The sequence below is a fragment of the Camelus bactrianus genome, chromosome 6 (assembly GCF_048773025.1).
Source record: "Camelus bactrianus isolate YW-2024 breed Bactrian camel chromosome 6, ASM4877302v1, whole genome shotgun sequence".
Classification (NCBI taxonomy): domain Eukaryota; kingdom Metazoa; phylum Chordata; class Mammalia; order Artiodactyla; family Camelidae; genus Camelus; species Camelus bactrianus.
The window spans coordinates 90,441,906-90,454,240 of record NC_133544.1 but is presented as its reverse complement, the minus strand read 5'-3'; the positions used below and the strand labels follow the sequence as shown (position 1 = coordinate 90,454,240).

At 46.0% G+C, this 12,335-nt stretch overlaps 1 protein-coding gene across 8 annotated transcripts in view; it reads left to right on the top strand.

The window, feature by feature from the left end:
- The window catches only part of MAP2K5 (mitogen-activated protein kinase kinase 5), a 235,746-nt gene that overhangs the window by 200,816 nt on the left and 22,595 nt on the right, over positions 1-12,335 (top strand). The window lies entirely within an intron of this gene.

Genomic DNA, 12,335 nt, shown 5'->3' with positions numbered 1-12,335 from the left:
CCGTGGTTTTTCATTTTGTAGAAACCTACTGCCGCTTTGAAACTTCACGCAGAATTCTTCTCCTTTGCCTCCCACTCAAGGGTCCGAAGGTCGTTTAGGTTAGTCCTTGTCCTCATTTGCTATTGCAGCCTCTCAGAATTCGGAGGATTGGTAACAGAGAAGACAGTCAGCATACTAAGTTTTAAGTGCATTCCTACCAGAAATTCTGAGTCCTCTTGGGTTCATGGAGAATGAAATCAGATTGGCTGCAAAAGATCAAGTTAATGTGAATCTTTGGTCTTTGCTCAGAAAGACGCAACTGCAAGGCTGTGAGGGCTGTGTTCTCAGCTCCAAGGCCACTTTCTTTGATTGCAGATGACAGTTTTTAGTCAAGCAGGGAGAGGAACAGAGACGCTCCCGGACAATTCCCAAGCGGTCATTTATTTAGTGCAGATTGTTGATCTGACAACCCACAAGCTGTTAGGATAACGTTAGCATCGAGCATTAGTAAATAATAATTATAATCTGCGCTTTCTAATGTTTTACGTACCATTCCCTGTCTTTACATATTGCAGTCAGAGCAAATTCTCACTCGTTTTCTCTCGCCACTTGAAATAATAAGCATTTCAAGATACTGGTCCAGAGGGTCTCAGCTTTTGTATTTCATCCTAGTAAATACTGTAAATGCCCACACTTCTGTATAATGCAGATTTCACCCCCAAATATAAAATAACTGTGCAGTTCCCTTTTGCATCGTAAGTGCTCTCTAGGAAAGTAGTTTCCTGTTTCATGTTACCCCTGGAGCAAAATCTCAGTTTTCATGGTAGTTTCAAGTTAAAGTTCACCCCTAAAACCTCTGCAATTTATAACTGTGCAGGTTTCATGTCTAGAATAAACTGGTCTTCTTTTGGGGGGAGCGGTTTTCTGTGATGGTTGGGAAATTCGTGCAGTTAGTCACATTTGAGAAAACTTGGAACAGGTTCTAGAGATGGAGACCCATTTACCTTGTACATTATTATGCTATGGCTGGATAGCTTAGCTATTAAAACAAAGGAATAGGGTTTCATAAAACAGATATCTGTTTGTAAATGCATGTTTCAGTGCTGCAATGAGTTGGCCACTTATAAATAAAACATCTGCTGATCATACATACACTCATAAATGCGGGCGGGCGTATGGGTTGGTAAGGAGCTCCACTCCAGGGTGGCAAGTCATGAAGGCTCAAGGGTGGCTACTTTCAGTGCCTCGGCAGCAAGTGTACGTGGAGGGCTGTGCGTATGGAGAGAGACGGCGAGTGAATGTTTCGATATATCTCTTTACAACTATGCACCCTGGTGTGTGCGGTCCCACATTTTTAATTAATAAATATCAATAAATCAATAAACTACAATGAAAAATTTAGTCACAGGAAGCACCAGCCTATACTTAGTTTAACATTATTTCTACTACTGCTCACAGTTTGATTGAAATGAATTTCTTCCCCTAGGTATAGCAATAGTGAGCCACCCCCTGGGGAGGCAGGAGACAATGGAGTGTGCGTGTGGCTCCGGTGGTCAAGGGGCTTGAGCGCTGCCTGCCTTTGACTGAAACATTAGGCCCAATAAAGGATGGGAAAGAGAGCGGCTCGTCCCTGGCTCGAGGAACCTGAGTCACATCCCAGGGACCCAGTCTTAAGGAACCAGTCCCTTTATTCCTTCCAGCATATTAATGGCTTTAATTTTTCCCTTCCCCTCTCTGCCTACAACCTATTCGATGGCGCTCCCATCTGGAAGCTGAGAGCGTCCTCTGGAATGCATGCGAGTAGAGTCCATTTGTCACTGTGGGTGGGGGCCTGCCCTTCACAAAGAGAGCAGTTCATCTCCAAAGCGCAGTGACTCTGGCCAGCAAGGTACCAACGCGTTCTTCACAGCTCAGGCCACATCAGCTGTGAGGCCTGCAGCATCGTTGAGATTCCCCCATGCGCCTGCATTTTCCCAAATCAAAGGAAGACCCGTCAGAGATGAGGTCAGGTGGAAATACTGAAAGTTACAGATTCACCATCAGGGAACTCTCAAATGAACTCAGGTGTGGCCCTGACCACCAGTGAACCCAGCAAATCCCAGCGTAAGTTAAAGCAGAATGCAGGGAGTACTGTGCCAGGTCGCCCTCACCTCTGGGCCTTGGCCATGCACATAGCAGACACGCAAGTGGTTTTTGTCTTTTTTCTTGGTGGGGCCACCCTAAGAATACCCCGGGTCTTAAAATCTTCATCTTTTGCAATTTTTGACCACATCACTTTTAAAGATGAAATGTCAAACTCAAGTTTAGACTCTTGAGGTCATTAACATCCTTGTGTTAGAATTCATTTTGTTGGTTTAGCTATTCAATTCTCTCTACTTTGCATGGCTGTTCCTAAAGTGACTACAGTTTTTCTGTTCTAAGTGGAAGTGTTTAAAAGTTGGATGGAGAAATTTCCTTACCGCCCACATTTGGGGGAAGCCAGGTACAGTTCTCTGGCCTGTAGCCATTAAACTGTGTAAAGAATTCACCAAAAAATTTCATCCTCGGCACGCATGTCATCTTAGGAGATCTTGGAACTGAATTCAGTTGATATTTCTAGACTGTTGCACACAAAGTCCTGTGCTAGACTCAGCAGAAGATACAGAGAAAAGTAAGCTGCGTGCACACGGTGTTGCAGGGGATCGGGCAAGTCCAGATGTAACTCAAACAAAGTAACTGCTATCAAAGGGCTGCCAGTTCTATGGGAATCCATGTTGGGGAACGTGGAAAAGCCACGTGGAGAAGGCATTTGAAAAGGGCCATTGGAGGATGGATGGAATTTTAATAGAGAATTCTCAAGGGGTCATTCCAGGCAAAAAAAAAAAAAACGAAAAAGACAGGATGGGCCAAGCATGAGCGTGTCGAGTCCCCAGACACTTCAGAGACAAGAGGGGAGAGGACGATGATGCGAAAGCGGGAGGGAAAGTTTGCCCAAATGTCAATAATCAGATTGAGGGAAGCAAAAAACTAAGAATCAGACCCCTGCACTCAGGGACTGACGTAACCTGAGAGGAGGGCACCGTGATGGAGAGGATCATGTCTGCTTCTGCTATTCGCATTATATGTTTGCATATTTTTTGATAAAAGGGACCTGGTGAGAAACCTTATTGTATAGACTGTTGGCTTGTGTAAACCGCAGAGAACGCCTTCTGCTGAATTAATCTTCCTTTCGGGTTCCTTTGTACCAAAGGCCAGGCAGATTTATCAGGGCAAGCCCCCTGCTTCCGTCCCTTGTCAGCAGCTCCCCAGTCCCTCCCCACTTCTGTGTCTTCATCTGCAAAATGAAGGGATGGACCAGACCAGCAGTCCTTGGCCAAGGCTCTTGGACTTCAGCAAGTCCGTGAGTGCTCCTGAAGTTATATCCCAGGTCGTGTATTGCACGTGGGGATTTGCATTTTTTAAGCATTTTTTAAAATGGGGGTCATCAGTTTTTTCAAAGGAGACCATGACCCTAAGTGATTGTGCAGCTCCCTCACTGCCTTCCCAACTCTGATAGTTGGACCTGTGAGGCCAGGACCCGACCAGCAGCTCAGGAGGGAGGCAGGCATCACTCGGAAAGTACTTGCTTGGCGTGGGGGAGGAGAGGGAAGGGGCGGGCCCTCCCCGCGGGGCTTCCCGCCAGCTGTCAGGCAGCCCTTTAACCTCTCAGCGTCTCCTGAACCTGGGCCTCGCCTGGAGCAGGGAGGGTGTGGGCGGCGGGCACCTATGCTGTGACAATCTGGGTTCCAAGTGCTGTAGATCCCTCTATGCATTTAGAATGCTTCCAGAAGCTTTCCATGTCTAAGCTCTATTTAATGGAATCTATGCATAGTAAGTAATCAGGTCAGAGGAAGCAGCATCCTGCTTTGAGATCAATCGCTGGCTAATACTTTGTCGGGGCCACTGTATTATCTCCTGCTGATCCGATTGCCATTCTCCTCTTCCTTTGTACCACGCGCCTCGGTTGTGGTAAAAGTACGTATCGCATACATATTAAAAACATATACCCATTCTATCTGTATGTAAATGCGTGAGGCACAGCTGGATATTGCAGAGGAGTTTGATTTACTAATAGTTATTATCTGTTCAGTGGCAGAGAGAATTTCAGAGAAACAAGCTGGCGCAGAAATTGCCTTTCTGTTATTACTACACCGCTTTCGTAATTGTTTAAAAACATGGGTTTTCTTCTTAGGTTCTAATAATGCCTGTGATTTTGCGCGTTGCCTTGTGTATTCCAGAGCAGGGTGTCCTCGCTTAGCATCTCCTCGGCTTTGGTTTTCGATTCCGGGGCCTAAGAAGAAACACAGAGCGCAGTTTGCAATTCAAATCTGACATTTTGCTTAGAAAGCAAGTACATAGTGGGCTGGCAGTGCAGGAGAAGCAGGTGTGGGTCTTGGCGGAGGGGTGTCAGTTACAATCAAAATAGTGCTTTTAGATTTTTTTTCCCTCTTCGTCTAAATCCCAGCAGCTGCAAACTTGAAGGCATCTCATTTCTCAGAGAAGGCTTTATGTGTTGGAGGTGGTATTGTTTGGCGGCTAATAAACACCAAACTGCTCCAGAAAAATCTGTTTAAACATTTAATTACTTGCAAAGAGATGTTAACTTGCTTAACTCCTCTAAATTAAATTGTCACCACTAGCTTTTCTGCTTATCCAAACCTGATTGTAATTACATTTTCAGATAGGTTGGCTGGCCGTTCTCGAAGTTAATCAAGGTAACTGTGTGATAAGTTGGGGGCCTTTCAAAAATCGGGAAAACCGCCATGTTAAAATTTGTGTCTCTGCAACACTCAAATTCCAGCATGATTTTGGGGTTTACACCAGATGGCTTTGTTCACTGTTAGGGGACCCAAAGATTCTGACCACTGTGAAAGACAAAAGTGCACTGGGCAGTCAAGGCCGTGCTGTTACTCAGGCCATTGCAGCAGGGGAGTGAGGAGTGTCTCAGAGCAGAGGGTGGGGGCCAAGTTCATGGAGGCAGGTGAACAAGGCAGTCACCAGCCAGCCTGACAAAAGTCGTGAGGAAGGAGGGAACGGGGCCTCGCGTCATGTTTGTAGCTAGCTGGAGAATGGGGAGATTTCTCACCTGTTACTGTTTTCTGGGAGCACGGGGCTCAGATAAAGTCCAGCCTTACCACCACATGCTACTCAGTGGACCAAAAGATGAGTCCAAGTCTATTTGGATCCAGGGCTTGCATGTGCCCTAAGGACAAACGGGAGGAGGGACACATTTCCGCAGCCCCCTTGCATAGTGCTCATGGACCACTGTGCCCGCTTTCTGAGCCTTTAAAGATACTGATGATGGTTTAATAAGCACATATGAACTTGGCTGTGGTGTACCGTGTTTAGCTGTTCTGCCTGCATCAGAGGGGGCATTTCTAAAGCAGAACGTCAGGGCCAGACTTAAGTCTGTGTGTCTGGCTGCCGGTTCTTGCAAACATCGCTAATGCTTTGGCTGTTCGTTTGGAGAGGCACACCAGATCATTGGCTGAGGCACCCGGAATTTGCCCTAACTCAAACTGTAACTTTCACTCAATAGTTCCGTCAGGTCCAGAAGGCTTCCCAGAAGCACAGGGCCTTCACGTAGAGTCCAGGTGACAACCATGTAATGATTTTTTTTTTCAAGTTCTAAAGGCCATTAAAATCATCTGTTTGTGTCTGCTTATAAATAGGAATCCACTGGTACGAAGTTGACTTTAGCTTTTAATTGCACGTAATTACAACAGCAGAATCACTGAATGCTTGAGATCGCACTAAATCAGACAGCTTTAATTTGATTTTTTGATGACACGTTAGCACTTCAGCAAGAACAGAGAGATTATAACCCTGAAAAACAAGCTTTGTTTTCCCATAGACGTGACTGCTTAATCTTTTCACAAGACTTTAGCAGATGAATATATGTGTGTGTTTATATACATGCGCAGAGCAAGAGAGATACAGATAGATAAAATCTGTCATTCCTTGATCACGGTGATCTGACAGTTCTAATTTCCTGGTTAGGGATAACTTTTTTCCTCTATCAGTCAAGTCAGATCTCTTAATATGGTGATGATTTGCCTGTTTAAGATGGCTGTTTTTTGAACTCCTGCCTGCGAGGCTTCTTTCTTGTTTCACTGGACTGACTGTCATCTTCCCAGCATCACATTTCAAGGCACAATGAGGCTGCAGAACCCTGACCGCAGGAGTGGTTTGGTTACCTGGGCTGCAGTGGCGTGGGTCGGCGGGGCCGCTTTCCAGTGTTCGGCCCCATTCACAGGTGGCTAAGCTGGGTCTTTGGAGTGTGTGGTACATCCGTTCCTTACTCGGCGCTGCTCAGCTCATGGGGAGTTCGTGTTATTCGAGTGTGGCCCCAGCCTCCAGTGCCCTCCGCTCCGCTGCCCTCGAAGGTCTCCGTCCTCCTCCCTCCCGCTTCTCCCCCTCTTCCCTTCACAATGCTTGCTCCCCTCTCGGAAGCCGTCCAGAATTTGTCTCTAACTTGAAACAGCACTTAATTCCATAAATTACGCATTCATGGTCGAGTCGTAAGTTGGTCCATGTGGCACGGTGGTTCCTAACCCCAGCAATTCATCAGAATCATCTGAGTGCGTTTAAAAAAAAAAAGCGTGGATCCCAACCCAGATCAACGACCCCCTGGCATTTGGGTGAGGGAGCAGGTACTTGGGTTTGGTGGTGGTGGTGGTGGTGGTGTTTAAAAGCTCCCCAGGTGATTATAAGGAACAGCCACAGGGGAAACTCACTGGTCTAATACCTTTTTTTCTCCAACTAGATTGTAAGTTCTCGAAGAAGAAGCACGGTCTCTAATTCAGTCCCTAGCTTGGCCTTAGGCTGCGGTCATTCGGGCAAGTTCTCTGTTCTGATTAAAAGAAGAGCCATCACTGTCAGTTGCTCTTTGCATGTGCCACTCACTCTAATCCATTTCAGTAAAACACTGTACTAGACATTGAACAGATGAAGAGAAACAAGACGTGTCCCTTGTTCTCCAGGAGCTCAGAGTGGAGGAGGCTGACCCAAGAACAATCCCCGTGCTCTGCGATCTTCAGTGTAAGTTAGGGCAACCATCCTAGAAATACATGGTCTGAGCAGAGGTTTTTGTTTGACCTCCTGCTGTGAGAGGTCACGTAGGTAGAATTATTTGGCACCAAAACGGTGGAATTTCCAGGACGTCGCAGTGTTTGCAGGGATCCTGTTCAAAGCATTTAACAACCAGTAGCACGTGACCGACCAGAACAGGCACCAGGGTTCGGCCATCCCACCCTGCAGGTATGGAAGCCGCAAGAAAGCGTCCAGCAGGTGTTGCCCGGCAGCACCTGGGATCTGTGGCTTGCGCTCTGACCCCTTGAGAGCTCACCTTGGACAGTTAATTCCAAACCAAGAGGTCATTAGAGAGTCAAGACTTAGCGGAGACCACCTGGCCAGCACCATCTTCGCCTGGTGAGGTTGATGGCAGGGGACCCCAAGGCCTTCATCTATCAGCGTATCAGATGCAGACCACCCTGCCCCCCAGCTCTCGGGGATAATGGATTAGGCTGAAAAACCCAAAGACATTTAGCCGTTTGTTGGGGGAAATTATGAAAGGTTCTTGAAGCCCAGTCTGTGTGATTTGGGAATTGCTGTTGAAAGCAGCAAACTTATTTTCCTGTGAGTACACTCCAATAAATGGCTGCAATTCTTATCAATAATTAATGAGTCTAACCAGGAATTTCAAGGGCTGGAAAAATATTCAAAGCCTCCTATTTACAGTTGTAACCAGCTGGATTTGTTTAATGGGTTGTTTGCTTTTTAATTTGTAGCAGTTTTGAGAGAGACCTTTGGGGACCGCGAGCCCTTTTGGAAGCCACGCAGTTATTTGGGGGGACCGAATCTACCCGCGAATAATTTGAGGTTCACTCGGCCATTTAGGGACTGCAGAAAGGCAGTGGAGACATTCAGGCCTCTGTCCTCTATTTAATTTTCAAGATTAGAATTAAACATTAGGCCGTGGTCTTCCGAGAGACATTTGCCGGAGTGTGGACTAGTTTCTTTCCAGTATCCTGGTTTACCATTTCTCTGTTCTCTTAGCAGAAATGGTCACTGATTCTAAAGTAGGAGAGTAGGTACCATTCGCTTGTTCGTGCAAAGGTTCCCTTGACACAAATAAAAATGGAATTTTCAAATGTAACCCGATTAACTCTTAATTGTATACCAATAGCCTGTGTGTGTCAGCTCCCTCAGAAGGCTTCCGAATGGCCTGCATCTCCCTTTAAACTTGGGGAGGGGGCTTGGGGGGGATTCAATTAGTAGCAGGACTTTTCTAATCGTGGGATTGGTGTGGCGTTGACAAAAATCTGTATAAATAGTGTACATTTTTCCACTTAAGAGGGCTGTGCTGAGACAGTTTTAATTGGATTTTCATGGTGATTGACAGCGTTTGATTATGACAGTAACTTTATTTGGCTGGACGGCTTTAGCCTCTTGTTCAGATTTTTCCATCAAAGCTCTTTTTTCTCCTCCGAATCCCCAGCGGAGCAGCAGTCACTGTGGAAGAGCCTTTTAGCACCTTTGTTGTTGCCATCCCTGGCGACGATGGGGCCCAGCTGGTAGCAGATAAGAAAACGTTCCTTTCACAAAGAGGCTGTGTCTCCCGCCTCTGCGGTTTCGATCATTTTAAGAGCCCCCAAAACCTGTTGAGGGTTAGAAGTAGCTTTAGATGTGAAATGAGTGTTAAGTATTAGTAATCGGGAGATTAGGGCCCCGGGGACAATGTGAGACAAACAACTGCAATTAAGGCAGATCTGCCGATGTAAACAAAATTTAGCAGAAACAGATGCCCTAACCATTTTGGGGGATTGATTTGAGGGCACCAAGGAATCGATTTTTGTCTTGTTTACACTTTCAAAGCCCTGTGATGTACTGGAAGGCTAAATATTTCATACAGCCTGATTTTAGTTAATTTTTTTTCCAGCGCCTCACAGTAGGCGCCTCTCTCCTCACAGTGACCAGGCCTGAGTTTATTCCGCATTCACAGGGAGCAGCTAATTGTCTATGAAGGGCCCCCGTGTTTAAATGGGCTTGACAGGAATTTAAATTTTGTTTCAATCAACCCCTGTGCTCACAGCCTGCTCCAGTTTCTAATTTTTAAATTAAACATGATTTTTTTTTTTAAGCCACAGGCTTGCCTCTGGAATACGCTGTCTCTAACTCTCGGGAGGGCAAACGGGCCACCCTGGAATGCTGGCCGTGTGCGGGGCCTGAGGCTCCGGCTCCAGGGCTGGAGCGTTCTTGCTCCAAAAAAGAGCTTTTCCTTCTCCCCCTGTCGGGGAGGTCAGCAGAGTTTGGCTGGGCAGATCGGCTCCCTGCCTTGGGAAACGGCCCCCTTCCCAGCTCTCCTGTGCAGGCAGCGGCGTGTGTCATCTGGAAAGTGGGTTAAGTACCAGAGGAAGGCGTGAGGATGGCTTTTTGGGGCCGGCTGAATCGTAACCCGCGGCATGTCGGGTACAGATTTGCATTCCGGCAGCCTTTTCTGCCGTCGTGAGATGAGTGTGCATCTCTGTGCGCACTCACCTCTTTGCCTTGTGGGGTGTCTGCTCTGGGCAGAGCATCCTGCCTGATGCCAGGGAGCCGTTTGTCAGCCCCAAGTCACACCCCCAAGCAGCCCACCATCTCCCAGGGAAGGTGGGGATACAAACAGCCAAGCACAGGGTAGAATGCTCGACTCGCCAAAGGCCCTCCCTCACCTTCTCCCGCCCCTCCACCCCGTGGCGCTCCCTCCACGCCGCCTGCGCTCTAACGGTCTGACAGTCCCCCAGTGCACGAGGCCTCCTCACATGGTCATGTCTTTGCTTGTGCTGTTTCTTCAGCCAGAATGCCTCACATCCACGTGGTGAACTCCTCACATCCACGTGGCGAACTCCTACTCAGCCTCCGAGGCCCAACTGGCACATCCTCTCTGAGGCTTTCTCAGGCCTGCTTCCGTGGGGGTTGATGACTTCCTATTACATGTCATCCTTCTTTCTGGCAGGTACCTCTGTTAGTGCCCTTTTCAACTCTTTGTGACAGTGACTTGTCTACACAGCTGGTAACTGGGTTACACAGCCGTAAACAGGACCATGAGTTCCTAGAGGATTAAATCATGTCTTTTCATCATTGTATCCTTAGCGTTTAGCCCAATCTCCAGCTATTGAATTGAAATGATATGAGTTTAACAGGTAAAATGAGTTCTGGAAAAGGCAAGATTTCTTCTAGCCAGGGGTATGTGGGGAAGCTTTGTGAATGGGGTGACAAATGAGCCAGGCCTTGCAGGACATTGGGGTATTTCTGTGAGTGTATTACTTTCTGCGCACATGTGAAACACAGCTCAGATCATGAGGGAACCTGCCAGGCCCTCTAACAGTCATATCAAAGTCTGTACTGCAACTTGTGTGAAATTACTTAAAAGAAATTAGAGCAACTATTTGCACACAACTTGGGGCTGTAGATAAATTCAGAAGGCTTCTTATGTCTAACCTTAAAAAAAGAAAAGCTTTCTTTCAGGGAAATTAACCTAAACAGTCAACATTTTGTAAAACACATGTGTTTACAGAGTCCTTTTAAATATGTTATTTCACTTGACTTTCACACAAACACTGTGAGAATTATTCTTATTCCCATTTTACGGATGCATGCAACCGGGGCTCAGAGGGGTTAATTAATTTGCCTAGAGTCACACAGCCAGGAATAATACAGGACTGTTCTGCACTCCATCAAAGCTAATATCTATTGGTGCCTAGTTAGCAAGGGGTTGTTATTATGGTTGTGAGAAGTTCAGCTAAGTCAGACTGTTTCTAACAATCAAAAACAAAACTAAATACAAATCTCCCACAAAGAAACGTATAGAATTTCAGCAGGACATGCTTGTGAAGCCAAGATGCCCCTGTAGGAGGCTTACTCAGCTCACTCCTTATAGTCCTCTCCACCTCGGCCCCATCCTGCATCTGGAGGGCCGTGGTGCATCTGGAGGGCCATGGTGGAAGCAGAGAGCTGGCGCCTAAACATAGCCCCAGGGGCCTGGCTGAGGCCTGAACCTCAGTGCAAATAAACCAAACAGGAAGAGAGAAAATAATCACCAGCAGTTTGCACCTGTCAGTCAGTTAGCTCAAGGGAAGCTGTGAAAATTTGTGAGCTATCCCTGTGTTTTGGTTTTGTCAACCTGCAGCAAAAACTGAAGGCATAGTGTGTTCTGCAGTTTATCCGGCCACGGAACCTTCTCTTCTTTTTCGTTCTACCTTCACAATTACAGAAGTGAGCAGCTTCCAAGAGACATTACTTGCTGAGTTTGGGAGAAATTTCTTTTATTTATTTATTTTTAATTTTATTGAGTTATAGTCAGTTTACAATGTTGTGTCAATTTCTGGTGTAGAGCACAATTTTTCAGTCAATTTTATATAAACATACATATATTCATTTTCATATTCTTTTTCACCGTGAGCTACTAGAAGATCTTGAATGTAGTTCCCTATGCTATACAGTAGAAACTTGTTTATCTATTGTATATGTACCTGTCAGTATCTGCAAATCTCGAACTCCCAGTCTGTCCCTTCCCACCCTGCTCCCCCCGGCAACCAGTCTCTAGTCTATGTCTGTGAGTCTGTTTCTGTTTTATATTTAGGTTCATTTGTCTTCTTTTTTTTTTTTTTAAGATTCCACATATGAGTGATATCATATGGTGTTTTTCTTTCTCTTTCTGGCTGACTTCACTTAGAATGACATTCTCCAGGAACATCCGTGTTGCTGCAAATGGCATATGTTATCATTTTTATGGCTGAGTAGTATTCCATTGTATAAATATACCACGACTTCTTTATCCAGTCATCTGTTGATGGACATTTAGGCTGTTTCCATGTCTTGGCTATTGTAAACAGTGCTGCTATGAGCACTGGGATGCAGGTGTCTTTTTGAATTAGGGTTTTCTCTGGATAAATGCCCAAGAGTGGGATTGCTGGGTCATATGGTAAGTCTATTTTTAGTCTTTTGAGGAATCTCCACACTGTTTTCCACAGTGGCTGCACCAAACTGCATTCCCACCAGCAGTGTAGGAGGGTTCCCTTGGGAGAAATTTCTTTTAACTCAGCAAACCTTACTGAGCACATTGTATACACAGAATATCTTGCTAGGTGCTCTAGTGTATTGCTACTCAAATACGGACTTTGGGCTAGTGGTAGTATCTGAACTTGAACACAAGATAAGGAGTTTGTGCCAGAATATAAATCAAGCATGTCTCAAAGTCTTCTAATTCGGCTGAAATTATTTTTTGGTAGCAAAACTTTCTCAGGGGCGAAGCTGTGTGCAGATGCACTTTGTGGCCATAGCTCCTTCTCTTCTTG